This window comes from Nerophis ophidion, linkage group LG01 (genome assembly GCF_033978795.1).
Source record: "Nerophis ophidion isolate RoL-2023_Sa linkage group LG01, RoL_Noph_v1.0, whole genome shotgun sequence".
In the NCBI taxonomy this organism is placed as follows: Eukaryota; Metazoa; Chordata; class Actinopteri; order Syngnathiformes; family Syngnathidae; genus Nerophis; species Nerophis ophidion.
This window is the reverse complement of record NC_084611.1, coordinates 92,254,537-92,282,133: the sequence shown is the minus strand read 5'-3', so window position 1 is coordinate 92,282,133 and position 27,597 is coordinate 92,254,537. Positions and strand designations below refer to the sequence as shown.

The window sequence follows — 27,597 nt, the reverse complement described above, 5'->3', positions numbered from 1 at the left end:
TGGTTCCGGCTGGGACAGCTGCAACTCGCCCGCCCCCCCCTCCATGTTTCTTCTTACATGTGTAACTGCTGACGTTGACCCCAGTGAGGCAGCGTCCATTGTTGCAGACTTCTCCTCATCTCAGTCCCCTCAAAGACTGAAGTTCTTCGTCATTCTAGTCCCCCCAAAGACTGAAGTTCCTCGTCATCCCAGTCCCCCCCAAAACTAAAGGTTCCTCATCATCCCAGTCCCCCCCAAAACTAAAAGTTACTTGTCATTCTAGTCCCTCAAAGACTAAAGTTTCCTCGCCATTCTAGTCCCCCCAAAGACTAAAGATTCCTCATCATCCCAGTCCCCCCCAAAACCTTAAGTTGCTTGTCATTCTAGTCCCCCCAAAGACTAAAGTTTCCTCGTCATTCTAGTCCCCCCAAAGACTAAAGGTTCCTCATCATCCCAGTCCCCCCCAAAACCTTAAGTTACTTGTCATTCTAGTCCCCCCAAAGACTAAAGGTTCCTCGCCATTCTAGTCCCTCAAAGACTAAAGATTCCTCATCATCCCAGTCCCCCCCAAAACCTTAAGTTACTTGTCATTCTAGTACCCCCAAAGACTAAAGGTTCCTCGCCATTCTAGTCCCCCCCAAAACTAAAGGTTCCTCATCATCCCAGTCCCCCCCAAAACCTTAAGTTACTTGTCATTCTAGTCCCTCAAAGACTAAAGGTTCCTCGCCATTCTAGTCCCCCCAAAGACTAAAGGTTCCTCGCCATTCTAGTCACCCCCAAAGACTAAAGGTTCCTCATCATCCCAGTCCCCCCCAAAACTAAAAGTTACTTGTCATTCTAGTCCCCCCAAAGGCTAAAGGTTCCTCGCCATTCTAGTCCCTCAAAGACTAAAGGTTCCTCATCATCCCAGTCCCCCCCAGGACTAAAAGTTACTTGTCATTCTAGTGCCCCCAAAGACTAAAGGTTCCTCATCATCCCAGTCCCCCCCAAAACTAAAAGTTACTTGTCATTCTAGTCACCCCCAAAGACTAAAGGTTACTTGTCATTCTAGTCCCCCCAAAGACTAAAGGTTCCTCGCCATTCTAGTCCCTCAAAGACTAAAGGTTCCTCGTCATTCTAGTCCCCCCAAAGACTAAAGGTTCCTCGCCATTTTAGTCCCTCAAAGACTAAAGGTTCCTCGTCATTCTAGTCCCCCCAAAGACTAAAGGTTCCTCGTCATTCTAGTCCCCCCAAAGACTAAAGGTTCCTCGTCATCCCAGTCCCCCCAAAAACTAAAAGTTACTTGTCATTCTAGTCCCCCCAAACACTAAAGTTTCCTCGCCATTCTAGTCCCCCCAAAGACTAAAGGTTCCTCGCCATCCCAGTCCCCCCCAAAACTAAAAGTTACTTGTCATTCTAGTCCCCCCAAAGACTAAAGGTTCTTCATCATCCCAGTCCCCCCAAAAACTAAAAGTTACTTGTCATTCTAGTCCCCCCAAAGACTAAAGGTTCCTCGTCATTCTAGTCCCGCCAAAGACTAAAGGTTCCTCATCATCCCAGTCCCCCCAAAAACTAAAAGTTACTTGTCATTCTAGTCCCCCCAAAGACTAAAGGTTCCTCGCCATTCTAGTCCCTCAAAGACTAAAGGTTCCTCGTCATTCTAGTCCCCCCAAAGACTAAAGTTTCCTCGCCATTCTAGTCCCCCCAAAGACTAAAGGTTCCTCGCCATCCCAGTCCCCCCCAAAACTAAAAGTTACTTGTCATTTTAGTCCTTCCAAAGATTAAAAGTTTATTGTCATTCTAGTCCCCCCAAAGACTAAAGGTTCCTCGTCATCCCAGTCCCCCGAAAAACTAAAAGTTACTTGTCATTCTATTTCCCCAAAGACTAAAGTTTCCTCGCCATTCTAGTCCCCCCAAAGACTAAAGGTTCCTCGCCATCCCAGTCCCCCCAAAGACTAAAGGTTCTTCATCATCCCAGTCCCCCCAAAAACTAAAAGTTACTTGTCATTCTAGTCCCCCCAAAGACTAAAGGTTCCTCGTCATTCTAGTCCCCCCAAAGACTAAAGGTTCCTCATCATCCCAGTCCCCCCAAAACTAAAAGTTACTTGTCATTCTAGTCCCCCCAAAGACTAAAGGTTCCTCATCATCCCAGTCCCCCCCAAAACTAAAAGTTACTTGTCATTCTAGTCACCCCCAAAGACTAAAGGTTCCTTGTCATTCTAGTCCCCCCAAAGACTAAAGGTTCCTCGCCATTCTAGTCCCTCAAAGACTAAAGGTTCCTCGTCATTCTAGTCCCCCCAAAGACTAAAGGTTCCTCGCCATTCTAGTCCCTCAAAGACTAAAGGTTCCTCGTCATTCTAGTCCCCCCAAAGACTAAAGGTTCCTCATCATCCCAGTCCCCCCCAAAAACTAAAAGTTACTTGTAATTCTAGTCACCCCCAAAGAGTAAAGGTTCCTTGTCATTCTAGTCCCCCCAAAGACTAAAGGTTCCTCGCCATTCTAGTCCCTCAAAGACTAAAGGTTCCTCGTCATTCTAGTCCCCCCAAAGACTAAAGGGTCCTCATCATCCCAGTCCCCCCCAAAACTAAAAGTTACTTGTCATTCTAGTCACCCCCAAAGACTAAAAGGTTCCTTGTCATTCTAGTCCCCCCAAAGACTAAAGGTTCCTCGCCATTCTAGTCCCTCAAAGACTAAAGGTTCCTCGTCATTCTAGTCCCCCCAAAGACTAAAAGTTCCTCGTCATTCTAGTCCCCCCAAAGACTAAAGGTTCCTCATCATCCCAGTCCCCCCAAAGACTAAAGGTTCCTCATCATTTTAGTCCCCCCAAAGACTAAAGGTTCCTCGTCATTCTAGTCCCCCCAAAGACTAAAAGTTCCTCGTCATTCTAGTCCCCCCAAAGACTAAAAGTTCCTCGTCATTCTAGTCACCCCCAAAGACTAAAGGTTTCTCGTCATTATAGTCCCCCCAAAGACTAAAGGTCCTCATCATCCCAGTCCCCCCAAAACTAAAAGTTACTTGTCATTCTAGTCACCCCCAAAGACTAAAAGGTTCCTTGTCATTCTAGTCCCCCCAAAGACTAAAGGTTCCTCGTCATCCCAGTCCCCCCAAAAACTAAAAGTTACTTGTCATTCTAGTCCCCCAAAGACTAAAGTTTCCTCGCCATTCTAGTCCCCCCAAAGACTAAAGGTTCCTCGCCATCCCAGTCCCCCCAAAGACTATAGGTTCTTCATCATCCCAGTCCCCCCAAAAACTAAAAGTTACTTGTCATTCTAGTCCCCCCAAAGACTAAAGGTTCCTCGTCATTCTAGTCCCCCCAAAGACTAAAGGTTCCTCATCATCCCAGTCCCCCCAAAACTAAAAGTTACTTGTCATTCTAGTCCCCCCAAAGACTAAAGGTTCCTCATCATCCCAGTCCCCCCAAAACTAAAAGTTACTTGTCATTCTAGTCACCCCCAAAGACTAAAGGTTCCTTGTCATTCTAGTCCCCCCAAAGACTAAAGGTTCCTCGCCATTCTAGTCCCTCAAAGACTAAAGGTTCCTCATCATTCTAGTCCCCCCAAAAACTAAAGGTTCCTCGCCATTCTAGTCCCTCAAAGACTAAAGGTTCCTCGTCATTCTAGTCCCCCCAAAGACTAAAGGTTCCTCATCATCCCAGTCCCCCCCAAAAACTAAAAGTTACTTGTAATTCTAGTCACCCCCAAAGACTAAAGGTTCCTTGTCATTCTAGTCCCCCCAAAGACTAAAGGTTCCTCGCCATTCTAGTCCCTCAAAGACTAAAGGTTCCTCGTCATTCTAGTCCCCCCAAAGACTAAAGGTTCCTCATCATCCCAGTCCCCCCCAAAACTAAAAGTTACTTGTCATTCTAGTCACCCCCAAAGACTAAAAGGTTCCTTGTCATTCTAGTCCCCCCAAAGACTAAAGGTTCCTCGCCATTCTAGTCCCTCAAAGACTAAAGGTTCCTCGCCATTCTAGTCCCTCAAAGACTAAAGGTTCCTCGTCATTCTAGTCCCCCCAAAGACTAAAGGTTCCTCGTCATTCTAGTCCCCCCAAAGACTAAAGGTTCCTCGTCATTCTAGTCCCCCCAAAGACTAAAGGTTCCTCGTCATCCCAGTCCCCCCAAAAACTAAAAGTTACTTGTCATTCTAGTCCCCCCAAAGACTAAAGTTTCCTCGCCATTCTAGTCCCCCCAAAGACTAAAGGTTCCTCGCCATCCCAGTCCCCCCCAAAACTAAAAGTTACTTGTCATTCTAGTCCCCCCAGAGACTAAAAGTTCTTCATCATCCCAGTCCCCCCAAAAACTAAAAGTTACTTGTCATTCTAGTCCCCCCAAAGACTAAAGGTTCCTCGTCATTCTAGTCCCCCCAAAGACTAAAGGTTCCTCATCATCCCAGTCCCCCCAAAAACTAAAAGTTACTTGTCATTCTAGTCCCCCCAAAGACTAAAGGTTCCTCGCCATTCTAGTCCCTCAAAGACTAAAGGTTCCTCGTCATTCTAGTCCCCCCAAAGACTAAAGTTTCCTCGCCATTCTAGTCCCCCCAAAGCCTAAAGGTTCCTCGCCATCCCAGTCCACCCCAAAACTAAAAGTTACTTGTAATTCTAGTGCCCCCAAAGACTAAAGGTTCCTCGTCATTCTAGTCCCCCCAAAGACTAAAGGTTCCTCATCATCCCAGTCCCCCCCAAAACCTTAAGTTACTTGTCATTCTAGTCCCCCCAAAGACTAAAGGTTCCTTGCCATTCTAGTCACCCCCAAAGACTAAAGGTTCCTCATCATCCCAATCCCCCCCCAAAACTAAAAGTTACTTGTCATTCTAGTCCCCCCAAAGGCTAAAGGTTCCTCGCCATTCTAGTCCCTCAAAGACTAAAGGTTCCTCATCATCCCAGTCCCCCCAAAACTAAAAGTTACTTGTCATTCTAGTGCCCCAAAGACTAAAGGTTCCTCATCATCCCAGTCCCCCCCAAAACCTTAAGTTACTTGTCATTCTAGTCCCCCCAAAGACTAAAGGTTCCTCGCCATTCTAGTCACCCCCAAAGACTAAAGGTTCCTCATCATCCCAATCCCCCCCCAAAACTAAAAGTTACTTGTCATTCTAGTCCCCCCAAAGACTAAAGGTTCTTCATCATCCCAGTCCCCCCCAAAACCTTAAGTTACTTGTCATTCTAGTCCCCCCAAAGACTAAAGGTTCCTCGCCATTCTAGTCACCCCCAAAGACTAAAGGTTCCTCATCATCCCAATCCCCCCCCAAAACTAAAAGTTACTTGTCATTCTAGTCCCCCCAAAGACTAAAGGTTCTTCATCATCCCAGTCCCCCCCAAAACTAAAAGTTACTTGTCATTTTAGTCCTTCCAAAGATTAAAAGTTTCTTGTCATTCTAGTCCCCCCCAAGACTAAATCTGCTTCCATTTGTGACTTGTCTGCAAGAGAATTGCTTTGCTTTGCCATTAAAAGTGAAGAAGGTCTGTAAAGTCTCATAAAAAACAACAAGCGTTTCTTTCTACAACCGAGATTTATAGTCCGGCGTCTGCCACTGACACCCCCCCCCCCCCCCCCCCAACGTGACAAAGCCCATCTGCTGGCGGAGAAGCTGGAGAAAAGCAGAAAGTGTGTGTGTGTGTGTGTGTGTGTGTGTGTGTGTGTGTGTGTGTGTGTGTGTGTCCAGAAAGAAACTAAATGGCTGTTTTTCTAACTCCTGGATTAGGATGTGGACGTGCGGAGAAAGACAACATGGTCTCAGAGCTCTCTTGGGCCCTCTTACTTACACTTACCGTATTTCCTTGAATTGCCGCCGGGTATATAGTATGCGCCTGACTAGAATTACTGCCGGGTCAAACTCGTTTCGCCAAATATTATTTTTATTAGCGCATGTCTAGAATTTCCGCCGGGTCAAACTGGTTTCGCCAAATAATTAGCATATGCCTAGAATTTCCACCGGGTCAAACTCGTCACGTCACGAGTGACACTTCACCTGTCATCATTTTCAAAATGGAGGAGGCTGATTTCAATCATTTGAAATCGCATAAAGGGAAGAAGATTAAGAGCTATTCAGTAGGATTTAAGGTCCAAGCTATTGAATATGCTAAAAAGAACAGTAAGCAGCTACGTTTTATTAATATACCGTAGCTGCGTGTGTCAAATATGAGTCATTAAATGACTCCCGCCTCCTGGTGGTAGAGGGCGCTAGTGATCCTTCTTGCGACTACTCGGCTGCAGAAGAAGTGACAACAAGCAGCAAGAGTGAGCAGCGATCCTTTAGTTTTTCCTCTCGCTTGCACTTTTAACATGGAGGATTACATATCTAAAATAAAACCGTTTTCTAAACTGGACTTTCAATGGAAGCAGGAGGTAATAAAGGAAGATCTCCATGGAGACAGAGAGACTTTTAAAACTGAAGAAAGATAAGGAAGACTTCTATAAAAAGTTATCGATGCTTTTGATCAGAAGGAGCTGCACATGGACTTCATTTATAAGTAAAGGTAAGACCATAATAACGTTTTTTTTTATTAAATGTGCTTTCATCCTTACATCACACTCAAATTTATAAGCGCAGGCCTAAATTTACCGCATGCCTTTGGTAAGCGCCGGAGTGAGAAGAGGTTTTAAATTAACTAGCACCCCGGCGGCAATTCAAGGAAATACAGTACTTGGACACCACAGAGTGAGGCAACGACCACTAATTCCAACTCTAAGCCTCTTTTTTTTTGCCCCTACGCTTTGAACCCTGCAGCTTATAAAACAGTGCAGATCATTTATGGATATTTTTTTGTTTTTGCTGACGGCAGACCAACGTCTCAGAGCTCTCTGGGGCCCTCGACATTTAGATGGACTTACAGAGTAGGGTTGTCCCGATACCAATATTTTGGTACCGGTACCAAAAAGTATTTTGTTACTTTGATATTTTTCTAAATAAAGGGGACCACCATTTCTGTCTTTATTTGAACAAAGAAATGTTAGTGTACATGAAACATATGTTTATTATTGTCATTTAGTCCTTCAATAAAATAGTGAACTTGCATTTTAGTAGTAAGTAAACAAACAAAGACTCTTAATGAGTCTGCAGTAACATATTGTGTCATTTATACACCTATTATTTTGTGCACTTCATGAGGGACAAACTGTAAAAAAATTGATGATTCATCCAATTGTTCATTTACTGTTAATATCTGCTTATTTTTCTCCGGCATAACTCGGTTGGTAGAGTGGCCGTGCCAGCAACTTGAGGGTTGCAGGTTCGATTCCCGCTTCCGCCATCCTAGTCACTGCAGTTGTGTCCTTGGGCAAGACACTTTACCCACCTGCTCCCAGTGCCACCCACACTGCTTTAAATGTAACTTAGATATTGGGTTTCACTATGTAAAGCGCTTTGAGTCACTAGAGAAAAGCGCTACATAAATATAATTCACTTCACTCCTTTAGCATGTTCTATCTACACTTCTGTTCAAATGTAATAATCACTTGTTCTTCTCCTCTTTGATACGTGACATTAGTTTTGGATGATACCACACATTTAGGTATAGATCCGATACCAAGTAGTTGCAATATCATACAATAAAATATAATACCTAATACACCAGTAATAATATGGTTAAAAAATACTGATGTAAAGGGTAGGTGTCGTGCTGTTTTCTGTTTTAACATGTTCTATCTACACTTCTGTTCAAATGTAATCATCACTTATTCTTCTCTTCTTTGATACTTGACATTAGTTTTGGATAACACCACACATTTAGGTATCAATCTGATACCAAGTAGTTGCAAGATCACACAATAAAATATAAAACCTAATTCAACAGTAATAATATGGTTGAAAAAATACTGATGTAAAGGGTAGGTGTCGTGCTGTTTTCTGTTTTATCATGTTCTATCTACACTTCTGTTCAAATGTAATAATCACTTGTTCTTCTCTTCTTTGATACTTGACATTAGTTATGGATGATACCGCATATTTAGGTATCGATCCGATACCAAGTAGTTGCAAGATCATACAATAAAATATAAAACATAATACACCAGTAATAATATTGTTGAAAAAAATACTGATGTAAAGGGTAGGTGTCGTGCTGTTTTCTGTTTTAACATGTTCTATCTACACTTCTGTTCAAATGTAATAATCACTTGTTCTTCTCTTCTTTGATACTTGACATTAGTTATGGATGATACCGCATATTTAGGTATCGATCCGATACCAAGTAGTTGCAAGATCATACAATAAAATATAAAACATAATACACCAGTAATAATATTGTTGAAAAAAATACTGATGTAAAGGGTAGGTGTCGTGCTGTTTTCTGTTTTAACATGTTCTATCTACACTTCTGTTAAAATGTAATAATCACTTGTTCTTCTCTTCTTTGATACTTGACATTAGTTATGGATGATACCGCATATTTAGGTATCAATCTGATACCAAGTAGTTGCAAGATCACACAATAAAATATAATACCTAATACAGCAGTAATAATATGGTTAAAAAAGCTGATGTAAAGGGTAGGTGTCGTGCTGTTTTCTGTTTTAACATGTTCTATCTACACTTCTGTTCAAATGTAATAATCACTTGTTCTTCTCTTCTTTGATACTTGACATTAGTTATGGATGATACCGCATATTTAGGTATCGATCCGATACCAAGTAGTTGCAAGATCATACAATAAAATATAAAACATAATACACCAGTAATAATATTGTTGAAAAAAATACTGATGTAAAGGGTAGGTGTCGTGCTGTTTTCTGTTTTAACATGTTCTATCTACACTTCTGTTCAAATGTAATAATCACTTGTTCTTCTCTTCTTTGATACTTGACATTAGTTATGGATGATACCACACATTTAGGTATCGGTCCGATACCAAGTAGTTACAGGATCAAACATTGGTCATATTCAAAGTCCTCATCCGTCCAGGAACGTATTTTCTGACTTTATAAACAATATACTTTTTTTTATTTATTTTTTTAAAGAAAAAACGATTTTGTGACGATGAAAAATATCCATGTAATCATAGTAGTATCGACTAGATACGCTCCTGTACTTGGTATCATAACAGTGGATGTCAGGTGTAGATCCACCCATGGCATTTGTTTACATTGTGACGCGGGTGAGCTATTGCATCCTCCTACGGTGTGTAGTGAAGCATGTTTAGCTATTCCTCCTCCTCCAGTGATAATGGTACTTGTAAGAAACTTTATTTGTTGCAGTGGAGGCGAGGATTAGTGATTTAGAAGTAGCTGAAACACTAGCAGCTCTTCCTGAGGGTGTTTCAGTGTTCTAACTTCACCTTTATCTTGACTTTTTACACCAAAATGCGTCCGTTCTCCCTTTTCTGTCCACACACTGTGTCTGCTTGTAAGTACTCAGTGTGTGTGCGCTGCCCAACATGCTCCTCTGCATGTGAAACCAGCAATGTCAGCACGCGAAGACACGCCATCACGCCTGTTAAAAAAATGGGGGTTGAGGGATCGGTACTTTTTAGAGGCGGTATAGTACGGAATATGATTCATGAGTATGACGGTACTATACTAGTACAAGTATACTGTACAAGCCTATAACACACAAAGACACACAGAAGTGCCGAAAATTGGTACCAGCATTGATTGGGTACCATGAAAAAGGTACCCATCCCTAACTTTCTATCGATGCTCGTTAGTGACGTCATGGCTGGTGTTTTTTTGGAGAGAAATTAATCAGCGAATAAACAAAATGTACAAAGAAGCAAGTCAACAATGTGTCCTTAAACATTCATTCAAAGGAAATGACAAAAGACAAAATGGCGCTATGACCGAGCTTGAAGCCTAAACAAGCAAACTTAAGTCAATAAAACACAACACACACACACACACACACACACACACACACACACACATTCTTGTATCTGCCTCCCTCTTTAGGAGCAGCCTTTCTAGATATATAAAGAAGTGTATTTACAACATAAATAATATATACATACTATGCACATATAAAAAAGCTTGTTGTGAAAAATGAGTTGGAATGTCACAAGAAAAAGGTCACAATCTCATAAGAAAAATGTAGAATGTTGGCAGTATTTTAATAAAAGTCGTCATTTTACTCAACGCGAGTCAAAATTTTACAGGAAAAACTGAATATTTGTGCCATATTATGATAAAAGTTAGAATTTTACTCAACAACAGTCGCAATTTTACAAGAAAAGCTTAACATTTTGGAAATTTAATGAAAAGAGTCGTCATTTTACTCGACAAAAGTCACAATTTTATAAGAAAACTAACATTTGGCAATATTATAATCATAATCGGGAGCACTTCACATTTTTACACACACTTGTTATTTCATATGTTGATCAGAGGGGGAGCACTTAACAATTTTACACACACTTGTTATTTCATATGTTGACCAGAGGGGAAGCACTTCACATTTTTACACACACTTGTTATTTCATATGTTGACCAGAGGGGGAGCACTTCACATTTTTACACACACTTGTTATTTCATATGTTGACCAGAGGGGGAGCACTTAACATTTTTACACACACTTGTGGGGGTGCAAATGAGACATTGTCTATTAGATGCAATGTTACACACACACACACACACACACACACACACACACACACACACACACACACACACACACACACACACGCACACACACACACTATGCTTTGTGGCAGGAAGGAAAGATCCAAATAAGCGGGACTTGTATAATCAGGCTGCAAATGTAATTGCAGACATTCCAGGTCCACTGGTGTGGTTTCTCTGCAGGCCGAAAGAAGGCTGGCAAGAAAAAGGACCGCAAAGGAAAAGAAAAGCAGGAATTTTCAGGGCGTGCCAAAGAATCTTAGGCATGTCTTTTTTTCTGTCCGGGATGACCGGGGGGCATGAAAATAATTGTTTAACACGGGGGAATTAGTGGTGGGGGGGACCACCTGCCAGCCACATTTCAACCCCTGTCGGCACCTATGAGTCGTGTCAATCAAGACAGGAAGTTGTTGGGCTAGCGGATGGTTCTGGAATACAAGCTAAAAGGATAGTTTTAGTAAACAAGCAGGAGACCCTCCCTCTGTTCACAAGCAGCCTTCTGAGGTCTGCGCTCCCTGTTTCAGACCCTTTCCGGGGAAGAAGTCCACACACAAAGGAAGTCCCTCCCTCCTTCTGGGGAACGCGGCGGGAGAAAGAGAGAGAAGCTTAGCAGAAAAGTCACAGGACCAGAAGTCAGTCCGGGTTCTGGTCGCATGTCAGGACCAGAGGTCAGTCTGGACTCTGGTTGCATGTCAGGACCAGAAGTCAGTCCGGGTTCTGGTTGCATGTCAGGACCAGAAGTCAGTCCGGGTTCTGGTTGCATGTCAGGACCAGAAGTCAGTCCGGGTTCTGGTTGCATGTCAGGACCAGAAGTCAGTCCGGGTTCTGATTGCATGTCAGGACCAGAAGTCAGTCCGGGTTCTGGTTATGTCAAGACCAGAAGTCAGTCCGGGGTCTGGTCGCATATCAGGACCAGAAGTCAGTCTGGACTCTGGTTGCATGTCAGGACCAGAAGTCAGTCCGGGTTCTGGTTGCATGTCAGGACCAGAAGTCATTCCGGGTTCTGGTTGCATGTCAGGACCAGAAGTCAGCCCGGGGTCTGGTCGCATGTCAGTCTGGACTCTGGTTGCATGTCAGGACCAGAAGTCAGTCCGGGTTCTGGTTGCATGTCAGGACCAGAAGTTAGTTCAGGTTCTGGTCGCATGTCAGGACCAGAAGTCAGTCCGGGTTCTGGTAGCATGTCAGGACCAGAAGTCAGTCCAGGTTCTGGTTGCATGTCAGGACCAGAAGTCAGTCCGTGGTCTGGTCGCATGTCAGGACCAGAAGTCAGTCCGGGTTCTGGTTATGTCAGGACCAGAAGTCAGTCCGGGGTCTGGTCGCATGTCAGGACCAGAAGTCAGTCCGGGGTCTGGTTGCATGTCAGGACCAGAAGTCAGTCCGGGGTCTGGTTGCATGTCAGGACCAGAAGTCAGTCTGGACTCTGGTTGCATGTCAGGACCAGAAGTCAGTCTGGACTCTGGTTGCATGTCAGGACCAGAAGTCAGTCCGGGGTTTGGTCGCATGTCAGGACCAGAAGTCAGTCCGGGGTCTGGTTGCAGGTCAGGACCAGAAGTCAGTCCGGGTTCTGGTTATGTCAGGACCAGAAGTCAGTCCGGGGTCTGGTTGCATGTCAGGACCAGAAGTCAGTCCAGGTTCTGGTTGCATGTCAGGACCAGAAGTCAGTCCGGGGTCTGGTCGCATGTCAGGACCAGAAGTCAGTCTGGACTCTGGTTGCATGTCAGGACCAGAAGTCATTCCGGGTTCTGGTTGCATGTCAGGACCAGAAGTCAGTCCGGGTTCTGGTTGCATGTCAGGACCAGAAGTCAGTTCAGGTTCTGGTCGCATGTCAGGACCAGAAGTCAGTCCGGGTTCTGGTTATGTCAGGACCAGTAGTTAGTCCAGGTTCTGGTTGCATGTCAGGACCAGAAGTCAGTCTGGACTCTGGTTGCATGTCAGGACCAGAAGTCAGTCTGGACTCTGGTTGCATGTCCGGACCAGAAGTCAGTCTGGACTCTGGTTGCATGTCAGGACCAGAAGTCAGTCTGGACTCTGGTTGCATGTCAGGACCAGAAGTCAGTCTGGACTCTGGTTGCATGTCAGGACCAGAAGTCAGTCCGGGGTCTGGTTGCATGTCAGGACCAGAAGTCAGTCTGGACTCTGGTTGCATGTCAGGACCAGAAGTCAGTCCGGGGTCTGGTCGCATGTCAGGACCAGAAGTCAGTCTGGACTCTGGTTGCATGTCAGGACCAGAAGTCATTCCGGGTTCTGGTTGCATGTCTGGACCAGAAGTCAGTCCGGGTTCTGGTTGCATGTCAGGACCAGAAGTCAGTCCGGGTTCTGGTTGCATGTCAGGACCAGAAGTCAGTCCGGGTTCTGGTTGCATGTCAGGACCAGTAGTTAGTCCAGGTTCTGGTTGCATGTCAGGACCAGAAGTCAGTCTGGACTCTGGTTTCATGTAAGGACCAGAAGTCAGTCTGGACTCTGGTTTCATGTAAGGACCAGAAGTCAGTCTGGACTCTGGTTTCATGTAAGGACCAGAAGTCAGTCTGGACTCTGGTTGCATGTCAGGACCTCCTGGCAAATTACAGTCGCCATGACAACAAAGCCACCTCAGGCCCAGTTTGTCATTATGACTTCAGGCTTTTTTTTCCCGTGGAAGAAAGCGAAAACAACCAAGACCAGGTTTCACTTTTCTGGAAGGACTTTCAACCGATGCTGGAGTCGTGTTCTGTAGTCCTGGATTCAAAATGTATCATTTTTAATAGCATTGGATGTCAGTTCTATGAGGAACCACAAACTCCAAGACTCATGAAGTTGTCAGCTTGTGTAAGTGCTATATAAAAAGAGAATACAATAAATCCTCTTCAATTTATATTCAATTGAATAGACTGCAAAGACAAGATATTTCATCTTCACACTGAGATTTTTCATCTGGAATTGGATGGCTGCGACATCTTTCAAAAAGCTGGCACAAGCGGCAAAAAAGACTGAGAAAGTTGAGGAATGCTCCTCAAACGCTTATTTGGAACATGTCACAGGTGAACAAGCTAATTGGGAACAGGTGGGTGCCATGATTGGCTATAAAAGCAGCTTCCGTGAAATGCTCACTCATTCACAAACAAGGACGGGGCGAGGGTCACCACTTTGTCAACAAATGCCTGAGCAAATTGTTTAAGAACAACATTTCTCAACAAGGAATTTAGGGATTTCACCATCTACGCTCCGTAATATCATCAAAAGGTTGAGAGAATGTGGAGAAATCACTGCACATAAGCCATGATATTACGCACCTTCCATCCCTCAGGCAGTACTGCATCAAAAAGCCACCATCAGTATGTAAAGGATATCACCACATGGGCTCAGGAAAATATAAATAAAACCACTGTCAGTAACTACAGTTGGTCGCTACATCTGTAAGTGCAAGTTAAAACTCTACAATGCAAACCCAAAGCCAGTTATCAACAACACCCAGGAACGCTGCCGGCTTCTCTGGGCCCGAGCTCATCTAAGATGGACTTATGCAATGTGGAAAAGTGTTCTGTGGTCCGACGAGTCCACATTTCAAATTGTTTTTGGAAACTGTGGAATGTGGAGAAATCACTGCACGTACGCCATGATATTATGCAGCTCCGATCCCTCGGGCAATACTGCATCAAAAAGTGACATTAGCGTGTAAAGGATATCACCACATGGACTCAGGAACACTTCAGAAAACCACTGTCAGTAACTACAGTTGGTCGCTACATCTAAAAGTGCAAGTTAAAACTCTACTATGCAAAGCCAAAGTCGTTTATCAACAACACCCAGAAACGCTGCTTTTGGCTTTTGAATTTTTATGACATCAGTGGTTTATTTAATGTCATAAATATAATGGTAATAGTATTGTTTATCAGCAAAAGAATTACCGATTGTGTTATTTGGCCTGGTCTTGAAGCTACTGAGGCCCAACAGAGTGCAGGTCTGGTGTGGAAGCAGCAGAAGTGCTGCAGAAGCCAGTTTGCTGTTTAAAGAAGCTGAGCTGAGCGACTCCAGTGGGAGCTGAGACTCTCTTCAATGCAACGGAAGGCAGGAACATTCCATGACATATTGTGTTGTTTTCCTCCTCGCTCCATCAAAGAAATATTGAGGAGAGAAGCAGGATGTTAGTCACTGAAAGACTGCACACGCCCACCTGTGCTGTCAGGTGGGAGGTGAGGTGGGAAGTCATCACCTGTGTATAGAAGATGTGAAGGTAGGAAGTCATGGACTATATGTACAAACCCCGTTTCCATAAGAGTTGGGAATTTGTGTTAGATGTAAATATAAACAGAATAAAATGATTTGCAAATCCTTTTCAAGATATATTCAGTTGAATATGCTACAAAGACAACATATTTCATGTTCAAACTTTTTTGTCTTGCAAATAATCATTAACTTTAGAATTTGATGCCAGCAACACGTGACAAAGAAGTTGGGAAAGGCGGCAATAAATACTGATAAAGTTGAGGAATGCTCATCAGACACTTATTTGGAACATCCCACAGGTGTGCAGGCTGATTGGGAACAGGTGGGTGCCATGATTGGCTATAAAAACAGCTTCCCAAAAAATGCTCAGTCTTTCACAAGAAAGGATGGGGCGAGGTACACCCCTTTGTCCACAACTGTGTGAGCAAATAGTCAAACAGTTTAAGAACAACCTTTCTCAAAGTGACATTGCAAGAAATTTAGGGATTTCAACATCTACGCTCCATAATATCATCAAAAGGTTCAGAGAATCTGGAGAAATCACTCCACGTAAGCGGCATGGCCGGAAACCAACATTGAATGACCGTGACCTTCCATCCCTCAGAGGGCACTGTATCAAAAACCCACATCAATCGCTAAAGGATATCACCACATGGGCTCAGGAACACTTCAGAAAACCACTGTCACTAAATACAGTTGGTCGCTACATCTGTAAGTGCAAGTTAAAGCTCTACTATGCAAAACCAAACCCACTTATCAACAACATCCAGAAACGCCGCCGGCCTCTCTGGGCCCGAGATCATCTAAGATGGACTGATGCAAAGTGGAAAAGTGTTCTGTGGTCTGACAAGTCCACATTTCAAATTGTTTTCGGAAATATTCAACATTGTGTCATCCGGCCCAAAGGGGAAGCGAACTATCCAGACTGTTATCGACGCAAAGTGTAAAAGCCAGCATGTGTGATGGTATGGGGGTGCATTAGTGCCCAAGGCATGGGTAACTTACACATCTGTGAAGGCACCATTAATGCTGAAAGGTACATACAGCTTTTGGAACAACATATGCTGCCATCTTTTTCATGGATGCCCCTGCTTATTTCAGCAAGACAAAGCCAAGCCACATTCAGCACGTGTTACAACAGCGTGGCTTGGTAAAAAAGAGTGCGGGTACTTTCCTGGCCCGCCTGCAGTCCAGACCTGTCTCCCATGGAAAATGTGTAGCGCATTATGAAGCGTAAAATAGGACAGCGGAGACCCCGGACTGTTGAAGGACTGAAGCTCTACATAAAACAAGAATGAGAGAGAATTCCACATTCAAAGCTTCAACAATTAGTTTCCTCAGTTCCCAAACGTTTATTGAGTGTTGTTAAAAGAAAAGGTGATGTAACACAGTGGTGAACATGCCCTTTCCCAACTACTTTGGCACGTGTTGCAGGCATGGAATTCTAAGTTAATTATTATTTGCAAAAAAAAATTACGTTTATGAGTTTGAACATCAAATATGTTGTCTTTGTAGCATATTCAACTGAATATGGCTTGAAAAGGATTTGCAAATCATTGTATTCTGTTTATATTTACATCTAACACAATTTCCCAACTCATATGGAAACGGGGTTTGTAGTAGATGTGAAGGTAGGAAGTCATGGACTATATATAGAAGATGTGTGACAGGACATCCCAGAGAGGAGGGGGAACAACACAAGCATAAAAGTGAGTGTTGCTGTCCCCACAACATTGCAAAAACGTCACAAAGGTTTTATGGCGACCACATCCTGGCCTTATCTGATGGGCCGTGGCGTGGAAAGGAGCGTGAACAAAAGACGAAGGAGAAGGGTCCCGACACATCAAAATGGGCACCACAGTAAAAAAAAAACAAGCGACGTGAGGAGAGAAGAAAGTGGATCAGAGCGCTAGAGTGACTCATCGGAAAAGGAATGGCTGTCGCTGGCAGAGACGCCACCTTCAATCACGCCGTCCCCTCGCTCTCCCAAACTACTGAACACTTTCTCTTGCAGTCAGTGGAAACACTTTTACAACAGTCCTCAATTGACTCCACACAAACTGTTATTTTTCCGTAATTTTGCCATTTATGCACACCCTAAGTAAGACAAGAACACAAATATATTTTATACATTCTAAATAGTAAACAAATGCTAGCAAAAGTCAGCTAATGGTGGAGCCCCAATGGTATTCCCTCTATCGCGCCTATGAGACGCTCTAAGACACCATCAAAAAGCCGCCATCCTCATTTCATAAAGTATCATTTCATGTAGTAACATTAATAATAACATGTAATATATACATGATGTAAGTACATATGTCATGTAGTAACATTAATAATAACATGTAATATATACATGATGTAAGTATATATGTCATGTAGTAACATTCATAATAACATGTAATATATACATGATGTAAGTATATATGTAGTATCTAGTAACATTCATAATAACATGTAATATATACATGATGTAAGTATATATGTAGTATCTAGTAACATTCATAATAACATGTAATATATACATGATGTAAGTATATATGTCATGTAGTAACATTTTTAATAACATGTAATATAGTATATATGTAATATCTAGTAACATTAATAATAACATGTAATATATACATGATGTAAGTATATATGTCATGTAGTAACATTCATAATAACATGTGATATATACATGATGTAAGTATATATGTAGTATCTAGTAACATTCATAATAACATGTAATATATACATGATGTAAGTATATATGTACTATCTAGTAACATTCATAATAACATGTAATATATACATGATGTAAGTACATATGTCATGTAGTAACATTCATAATAACATGTAATATATACATGATGTAAGTATATATGTAGTATCCCTTAACATTCATAATAACATGTAATATATACATAATGTAAGTATATATGTCATGTAGTAACATTCATAATAACATGTAATATATACATGATGTAAGTATATATGTAGTATCTAGTAACATTCATAATAACATGTAATATATACATGATGTGAGTATATATGTCATATAGTAACATTCATAATAACATGTAATATATACATGATGTAAGTATATATGTAGTATCTAGTAACATTCATAATAACATGTAATATATACATGATGTAAGTATATATGTCATGTAGTAACATTCATAACAACATGTGATATAGTACATATGTAGTATCTAGTAACATTCATAATAACATGTAATATATACATGATGTAAGTATATATGTAGTATCTAGTAACATTCATAATAACATGTAATATATACATGATGTAGGTATATATGTACTATCTACTAAATTCATAATAACATGTAATATATACATGATGTAAGTATATATGTACTATCTAGTAACATTCATAATAACATGTAATATATACATGATGTAAGTATATATGTAGTATCTAGTAACATTCATAATAACATGTAATATATACATGATGTAAGTATATATGTAGTATCTAGTAACATTCATAATAACATGTAATATATACATGATGTAAGTATATATGTAGTATCTAGTAACATTCATAATAACATGTAATATATACATGATGTAAGTATATATGTAGTATCTAGTAACATTCATAATAACATGTAATATATACATGATGTAAGTATATATGTAGTATCTAGTAACATTCATAATAACATGTGATATAGTATATATGTAGTATCTAGTAACATTCATAATAACATGTAATATATACATGATGTAAGTATATATGTACTAGCTAGTAACATTCATAATAACATGTAATATATACATATTTGGATCATTTTAAGCATAAGACGGTGTATTAATTCCACAAAAGCATCACAAGGTTCACTTTTCCCTTCAACAACAACAACAACAACAAGACTACTCTTCATGGCAGACTACAAAAACGTGTTTGTGAACCATAGTCAAAGTCCCTCCAAAAACAGGTGCACTTCCCCTTCAAAAAGATATATATGGGGGTGGGCTGAAGACAGTATTTGGAACATCTCACCATGTTCCCCCCGTAGATGACTCAGCCAGCGCCATTTTACGTGCACGCCTCAACCCAAACAGGAACAACACCGCCGGCGCTCAGGAGCGATCCAAACTTACGAGCCGACTTAAGTCTTTTTTACGAGCGCCGTCCGTTCTGCTGCTAGTCCGAGCCCGGCTGACCAGCAACACAAACACTGCAGAGGCTGTCCACTCACCTGCACGTGTGTGTGTGTGTGTGTGTGTGTGTGTGTGTGTGTGTGTGTGTGTGTGTGTGTGTGTGTGTGTGTGTGTGTGTGTGTGTTTGAAGTGTTCATCAGACTTTTGATTACATTTCTTGAACAATGATAAAGAAAATTCAAAATCAATAACCTGATTTTTCAAATAGTATCATTTTTAGTATCAATATCAATTTATATCAAGATATACACGTGATCAATATAAAAAAAAATGCATACGTAAAATATACTGCAGGGGTCAGCAACCTTTTTGAAGCCAAGAGCTACTTCTTGGCTACTGATTAATGCCAAGGGCTACCAGTTTGATACACACTTAAATACATTGCCAGAAATAGCCAATTTGCTCAATTTACCTTTAATAAATAAATCTACATAAATTCAAAAAAAGGGTATTTCTGTCTGTCATTCCGTCGTACATTTTTTTTTCCTTTTACGGAAAGTTTTTTGTAGAGAATAAATGATGAAAAAAAACACTTGATTAAAAGAGGAGAAAACAGGAAAAAAAAGAAAATTAAATTTTGAAACACAGTTTATCTTCAATTTCAAACCTTTAAAATTCAAAATTCAACCGAAAAAAAAGAAGACAAAAACTAGCTAATTCGAATCTTTTTGAAAAAATAAAAAAAATAATTTCCGGATTAAGATTAATTTTAGAATTTTGATGACATGTTTTAAATAGGTTAAAATCCAATCTGCACTTTGTTAGAATATATAACAAATTGGACCAAACTATATTTCCAACAAAGACAAATCATTATTTCTTCTAGATTTTCCAGAACAAAAATTTTAAAAGGAATTCAAAAGACTTTGATTCTACAGGTTTTCTAGATTTGCCGGAATATTTTTTTTCAATTTTAATCATAATAAGTTTGAAGAAATATTTCACAAATATTCTTCGTCGAAAAAACAGAAGCTAAAATGAAGAATTAAAATAAAATGTATTTATTATTTTTTACAATAAAAAAAAAAATACTTGAACATTGATTTAAATTTTCAGGAAAGAAGAGGAAAGAATTTAAAAGGTAAAAAGGTATATGTGTTTAAAAATCCTAAAATCATTTTTAAGGTTGTATTTTTTCTCTAAAATTGTCTTTCTGAAAGTTATAAGAAGCAAAGTAAAAAAAATAAATTAATTTATTTAAACAAGTGAAGACCAAGTCTTTCAAATATTTTCTATGATTTTCAAATTCTATTTGAGTTTTGTCTCTCTTAGAATTATCGGACAAAGTGAGAGCAGCTTGCTAGTAAATAAATACAATTTAAAAAATAGAGGCAGCTCACTGGTAAGTGCTGCTATTTGAGCTATTTTTAGAACAGGCCAGCGGGCGACTCATCTGGTCCTTACGGGCGACCTGGTCTTGGTGACCCCTGGTATACTGTATGTTTTTTTTTCTTTCTTCGTCAAAGGGAACAGAAAGTTGCATGAACAAAGGCACTGCTGCTGGGGGAATGTGAATTCCTGCTGGTTAAAAGTTTTGAACCGGAAGTAGAAGTGCCGTCTGGCCGTCCATAGCGTTTCTACTAATATGCATCCTTCAGTCATCACTACTAAGCAATGTTTGTAAGTTTTAAATATAACTACAACAATTCTTACTTACTAAAGCGTCCCGAGTGTGATGTCTGTGGGAGTGCTTTCATGCATACTTGTGCATGCTTACGTAACGAAGCTAATAGGCTAAAACTTTTTTTAAGTCTCTGCGTTATTAACGGCATCTATTTGTATTGTTTCGGTTTTCACAAAGTCCTCAGTAAATTCACCAAAACGTCACCGTGGATTTATTGAGTCTGTTTAGCTGATTGGAGAGCTAGCCCGCACAGCTAGCAGGTCCATGACCATGACTTCTGTTTTGTTTGATCAGCCATTTTACTGCCTCGTTACGGACACTGTTTGGACACAATTAAGGTATGTGTCAGAATAATTGTATATAAGTTATCACACAACTTGTTGAGTTCATGTTGCCCTGCTAGAAGAAAAAAAGCTGTCTTTGATCTAATCAATAAAAAGGCCGACCGCTTGTAAACCTCCACTGTGTGCGACGGGATGTGACGTGGAGGTGTCGGTTTTTTTGATCAATTGGACCGCCAGAGGAAGACCTTATCATGACCCAAAATCTACAAAGCAGAAGGGGGGCAAACCTGACACCGCTCCAAGCACCTTTTCATTTGAACTGTTTATGACAGTAGCAGTAGTTTATGACCCCTCCCCTTAGAAGCAGCTGCAGCTACGTGATTAGAAAACGCCCAAATAAATGCGACGTCGTGGAGCTCCCTCCTCAGAGCGCGGGGGCGACATTGTACGAGGGTGCAGGTCCACGCGTGCTCCTCATGAGCTAAATTGAATCCTGTCCCTGTTTGATTCCTTGCTTCTTGTCTTGTTTAATAGATAGTTTGGTGTTTGAACCTGACAGTATGTAAATAGATGTTTACAAAACATTTCTGTGTAAATAACTCAATTGTATCTGCAGCTTATAGTCCCGTGCGGCTAATATGTGGCTTTTTTTATTTTTGTATATTGGGTGTGACTGAAAATCTACTCAACTAATTAACCGTTCATCTAAAATGTCTACCCAGAGGCCGGTCCAACATGGCATGGCGAGCGTGCGGATGACAGCTGTCATAGCCAACCACGTCCATTAGGCGGTGACGAGCCACAAATGGGGGGCCCGGGCCCCTGTCATGTAGTGTGACGGAGGGGCGGGCCTCTAAGCTCCTTGACTGTTCAAACACACCTCACGGCTGTCTGCCTCCGGCGCCAACAAAGCCGACACACACATCGCCGCCTGGCTAACGCAATAATCTCCTGCCTGTCAATCACTGCCGTTCTTTGGGGGCCGCTACCAAAATACTTTGGTACTTTGATACTTTTCTAAATAAAGGGGACCACAAAAAAAGTAATTACTGTCTTTATTTGAACAACAAATCTTAGTGTATATGAAACATATGTTTATTATTGTCATTTAGTCCTTATTATTGGACTATACTAAGGCGGTATAGTACCAAAAATGATTCCTTAGTATCGCGGTACTATACTAGTACCGATATACTGTTCAACAGTAGTACAGACATACTTTCTACCTGCATGGTACTTAAAGCGCTTTTGACACTATTTCCACGTTCACTCACACATTCACACACTGATGGAGGGAGCTGCCATGCAAGGCGCTAACCCGCACCCATCAGGGGCAAGGGTGAAGTGACTTGCTCAAGGACACAACTGACGTGATGAGGTTGGTAGAAGGTCGGGATTGAACCAGGAACCCTCAGGTTGCTGGCACGGCCACTCTCCCAACCGCGCTACGCCACAAATATATACATATATACATTTACATACATACATACATACATACATACATAATAACATATACATACATACATACATATAAACATATACATACATACATACATACATACATACATACATGCATACATACATACATACATACTAACATATACATACATACATATATACATATAAAGATATACATACATACATACAAACATACATACATATTAACATATACATACATACATATAAACATATACATACATACATACATACATACATACATATATGCATACATAAATACATACATACATATTAACATATACATACATACATATAAACATATACATACATACATACATAAATATATGCATACATGCATATACATACATACATATATAGATATAAATACACATACATACATACATACATACATACATATTAACATATACAGACATACATATAAACATATACACACATACATATATGCATACATACATATATGTATACATACATACATATATGCATACATACATACATACATACATATTAACATATACATACATATAAACATATACATACATACGTACAAATAGACATGCATACATGCATATATGCATACATACATATACATACATACATATTAACATATACATACATACATATAAACGTATACATACATACATATATAGATATAAATACATATACATACATATAAACATATACAAATACATATAAACATATACATACATACATATACATACATACATATAAACATATACATACATGAAGTACATATACATATATACATACATACATATAAACATATACAAACATACAGTACATATACATATATACATACATACATATAAACATATACATACATACAGTACATATACATATATACATACATACATATAAACATATACATACATGCATACATAATACATATACATACATACATACATACATACATACATACATATACAGTGGGGCGAAAAAGTATTTAGTCAGCCAGCGATTGTGCAAGTTCTCCCACTTCAAATGATGACAGAGGTCTGTAACTTTCATCATAGGTACACTTCAACTGTGAGAGACAGAATGGGGGGGAAAAATCCAGGAATTCACATTGTAGGAATTTTAAAGAATTAATTTGTAAATGATGGTGGAAAATAAGTATTTGGTCAAGCATTCAAAGCTCTCACTGATGGAAGGAGGTTTTGGCTCCAAATCTCACGATACATGGCCCCATTCATTCTTTCCTTAAGCAGAAAAACAGCCCCAAAGCATGATGTTTCCACCTCCATGCTTCACAGTAGGTATGGTGTCCTCCAAACACCACCAGTTGAGTTTATACCAAAATGGATACATGGATGATACAGCAGAGGATTGGGAGAATGTCATGTGGTCAGATGAAACCAAAATAGCACCTTTTGGTATAAACTCAACTCGTGTTTGGAGGAAGAAGAATACTGAGTTGCATCCCAAGAACACCACACCTACTGTGAAGCATGGGGGTGGGAACATCATGCTTTGGGGCTGTTTTTCTGCTAAGGGGACAGGACGATTGATCCGTGTTAAGGAAAGAATGAATGGGGCCATGTATCGTGAGATTTTGAGCCAAAACCTCCTTCCATCAGTGAGAGCTTTGAATGGTTGATCAAATACTTATTTTCCACCATCATTTACAAATAAATGCTTTAAAATTCCTACAATGTGAATTCCTGGATTTCCCCCCCCCCCCCCATTCTGTCTCTCACAGTTGAAGTGTACCTATGATGAAAATTACAGACCTCTGTCATCATTTGAAGTGGGAGAACTTGCACAATCCCTGGCTGACTAAATACTTTTTGGCCCCACTGTATATGTAAATATACATACAAACATACATACAAATGTGCTGTACTGTTCCATGAGGGATGTGAGAAGACCTCCCTGCTTGTTATCTGATTGTGCGCGCGTACTCACACACACACACACACACACACACACACACACACACACACACACACACACACACACACACACACACACACACACACAGTTGTCAACATAATGACAGCCAAGCCTGCATGCAGACTTACATGAGCTAATGCTAATGTTCTGTGTACAGTAGCAGACAATGTAGGCTCTGTCATTAAATAGTGGTGTTTTTTTCACAGCATTTAGGCGTGCACTGTGGACACTCACTGCTCCTTCTCCCTAAATGTCTGCCACTACATCCTGCCTGCAGTAATTATGCTCAAACAACAACAACCCTTAGTGATTAGTGATGACGTCACGTTTCTATACACACTAATTGTTGATGTAGAGAAGGGGTGTCATTATGATGTAGAGAAGGGGGGGCATGTAGAAAAGGCGTGATGTTATGATGTAGAGAAGGGGTGTTATGATGATGTAAAAAGGGGGGGGGGGGGGTTATGATGTAGAGAAGGGGTGTCATGATGATGTAGAAAGGGGGAGGCCTTATGATGTAGAGAAGGGGTGTTGTTATGATGTAGAGAAGGGGTGTCATGATGATGTAGAAAGGGGGAGGCCTTATGATGTAAAGAAGGGGTGTTGTTATGATGTAGAGAAGGGGTGTCATGATGATGTAAAAAGGGGGGGGGGGGTTTATGGTGTAGAGAAGGGGTGTCATGATGATGTAGAAAGGGGGAGGCCTTATGATGTAGAGAAGGGGTGTTGTTATGATGTAGAGAAGGGGTGTCATGATGATGTACAAAAAGGGGGAGGCCTTATGATGTAGAGAAGGGGTGTCATGATGATGTAGAGAAGGGGTGTCATGATGATGTAGAGAAGGGGTGTCATGATGATGTAGAAAGGGGGAGGCCTTATGATGTAGAGAAGGGGTGTTGTTATGATGTAGAGAAGGGGTGTCATGATGATGTAGAGAAGGGGTGTCATGATGATGTAGAAAGAGGGGGCCTTATGATGTAGAGAAGGGGTGTTGTTATGATGTAGACAAGGGGTGTCATGATGATGTAAAAAGGGGGGGCTTATGATGTAGAGAAGGGGGTGTCATGATGATGTAGAAAGAGGGGGCCTTATGATGTAGAGAAGGGGTGTTGTTATGATGTAGACAAGGGGTGTCATGATGATGTAAAAAGGGGGGGCCTTATGATGTAGAGACGAGGGTGTCATGATGATGTAGAGAAGGGGTGTCGTGATGATGTAGAGAAGGGGTGTCATGATGTAGAGAAGGGGTGTCATGATGATGTAGAGAAGGGGTGTTGTTATGATGTAGAGAAGGGGTGTCATGATGATGTAGAGAAGGGGTGTTGTTATGATGTAGAGAAGGGGTGTTGTTATGATGTAGAGAAGGGGTGTCATGATGATGTAGAGAATGGGTGTTGTTATGATGTAGAGGAGGGGTGTTGTTATGATATAGAGAAGGGGTGTCATTATGACGTATAGAAGGGGTGTCATTATGATGTAGAGGAGGGGTGTTATGATATAGAGAAGGGGTGTCATTATGATGTAGAGAAGGGGTGTCATGATGATGTAGAGGAGGGGTGTTGTTATGATATAGAGAAGGGGTGTCATTATGACGTATAGAAGGGGTGTCATGATGATGTAGAGAAGGGGTGTTGTTATGATATAAAGAAGGGGTGTCGTTATGATATAGAGAAGGGGTGTCATTATGATGTAGAGAAGGGGTGTCATGATGATGTAGAGAAGGGGTGTCATTATGATGTAGAGAATGGGTGTTGTTATGATGTAGAGAATGGGTGTTGTTATGATGTAGAGGAGGGGTGTCGTTATGATATAGAGAAGGGGTGTCATTATGATGTAGAAAGAGGGGGCCTTATGATGTAGAGAAGGGGTGTTGTTATGATGTAGACAAGGGGTGTCATGATGATGTAAAAAGGGGGGGCCTTATGATGTAGAGACGAGGGTGTCATGATGATGTAGAGAAGGGGTGTCATGATGATGTAGAGAAGGGGTGTCATGATGTAGAGAAGGGGTGTCATGATGATGTAGAGAAGGGGTGTTGTTATGATGTAGAGAAGGGGTGTCATGATGATGTAGAGAAGGGGTGTTGTTATGATGTAGAGAAGGGGTGTTGTTATGATGTAGAGAAGGGGTGTCATGATGATGTAGAGAATGGGTGTTGTTATGATGTAGAGGAGGGGTGTTGTTATGATATAGAGAAGGGGTGTCATTATGACGTATAGAAGGGGTGTCATTATGATGTAGAGGAGGGGTGTTATGATATAGAGAAGGGGTGTCATTATGATGTAGAGAAGGGGTGTCATGATGATGTAGAGGAGGGGTGTTGTTATGATATAGAGAAGGGGTGTCATTATGACGTATAGAAGGGGTGTCATGATGATGTAGAGAAGGGGTGTTGTTATGATATAAAGAAGGGGTGTCGTTATGATATAGAGAAGGGGTGTCATTATGATGTAGAGAAGGGGTGTCATGATGATGTAGAGAAGGGGTGTCATTATGATGTAGAGAATGGGTGTTGTTATGATGTAGAGAATGGGTGTTGTTATGATGTAGAGGAGGGGTGTCGTTATGATATAGAGAAGGGGTGTCATAATGATGTATACAAGGGGTGTCATGATGATCTAGAGAAGGGGTGTATTTGATTTCATTAATAATTACATCAATTGTTTTAAGTTGACTGTCTATATTACAGTAAAAAAATTACATTCACAAAATTTTACTGTAAAATGTGTTTTGTTGTCGTTTTTTTTACAACATTTTACGGGAAATGGAAAAACTGTACCACTGTTGCCAGAATGTTTGTGATATGTTGACATTAACATTAAATAAACGAGTGGATTAATAATAATAATAATAATAATAATAATTGGCCTTCAGCCCGAATGCAGCTGGGATAGGCTCCAGCACCCCCCGCGACCCCAAAAGGGACAACCGGTAGAAAAATTGATGGCTGGATCGGTGTATAAATGACACAATATGTTACTGCAGACTAATTAGGAGTCTTTGTTTGTTAACTTACTACTAAAAGACAAGTTGTTTTGTATGTTCTACATTTTATTTAAGGACTAATAATAAACATATGTCTCATGTACCCTAAGATCTTTTGTTCAAATAAAGACAATTCTGCCAGTTTTTGTGGTCCCCTTTATTTAGAAAAGTATCGATATACCAAAATGTTGTTATCGGGACAACCCTCACCAGGACTTAGACCTACTTGGGAGAGTGGGCCGTACCAGAAACCTGAGGGTTCCTGGTTCGATCCTCACCTTCTACCAACCTCATCACGTCCGTTGTGCCCTTGAGCAAGACACTCCACCCTTGCTCCTGATGGGTGGTGGTTTGAGCCTTGCATGGCAGCTCCCTCCATCAGTGTGTGAATGTGTGTGTGAATGTGGAAGTAGTGTCAAAGCGCTTTGAGTACCTT

General features: G+C 40.9%; 1 protein-coding gene across 4 annotated transcripts in view; it reads right to left on the bottom strand.

The window, feature by feature from the left end:
* The window catches only part of apbb2b (amyloid beta (A4) precursor protein-binding, family B, member 2b), a 149,181-nt gene that overhangs the window by 112,492 nt on the left and 9,092 nt on the right, over positions 1–27,597 (bottom strand). Inside the window, exon 1 of one of the 4 annotated variants that reach the window (XM_061916328.1) lies at positions 18,718–18,922. The exons of the other annotated variants lie outside the window; for them this stretch is intronic. The gene's annotated coding sequence lies outside the window, so the exon portion shown is untranslated. Of the gene's footprint in view, positions 1–18,717; positions 18,923–27,597 lie in introns of those variants that run through there. 4 annotated transcript variants of the gene reach the window in all.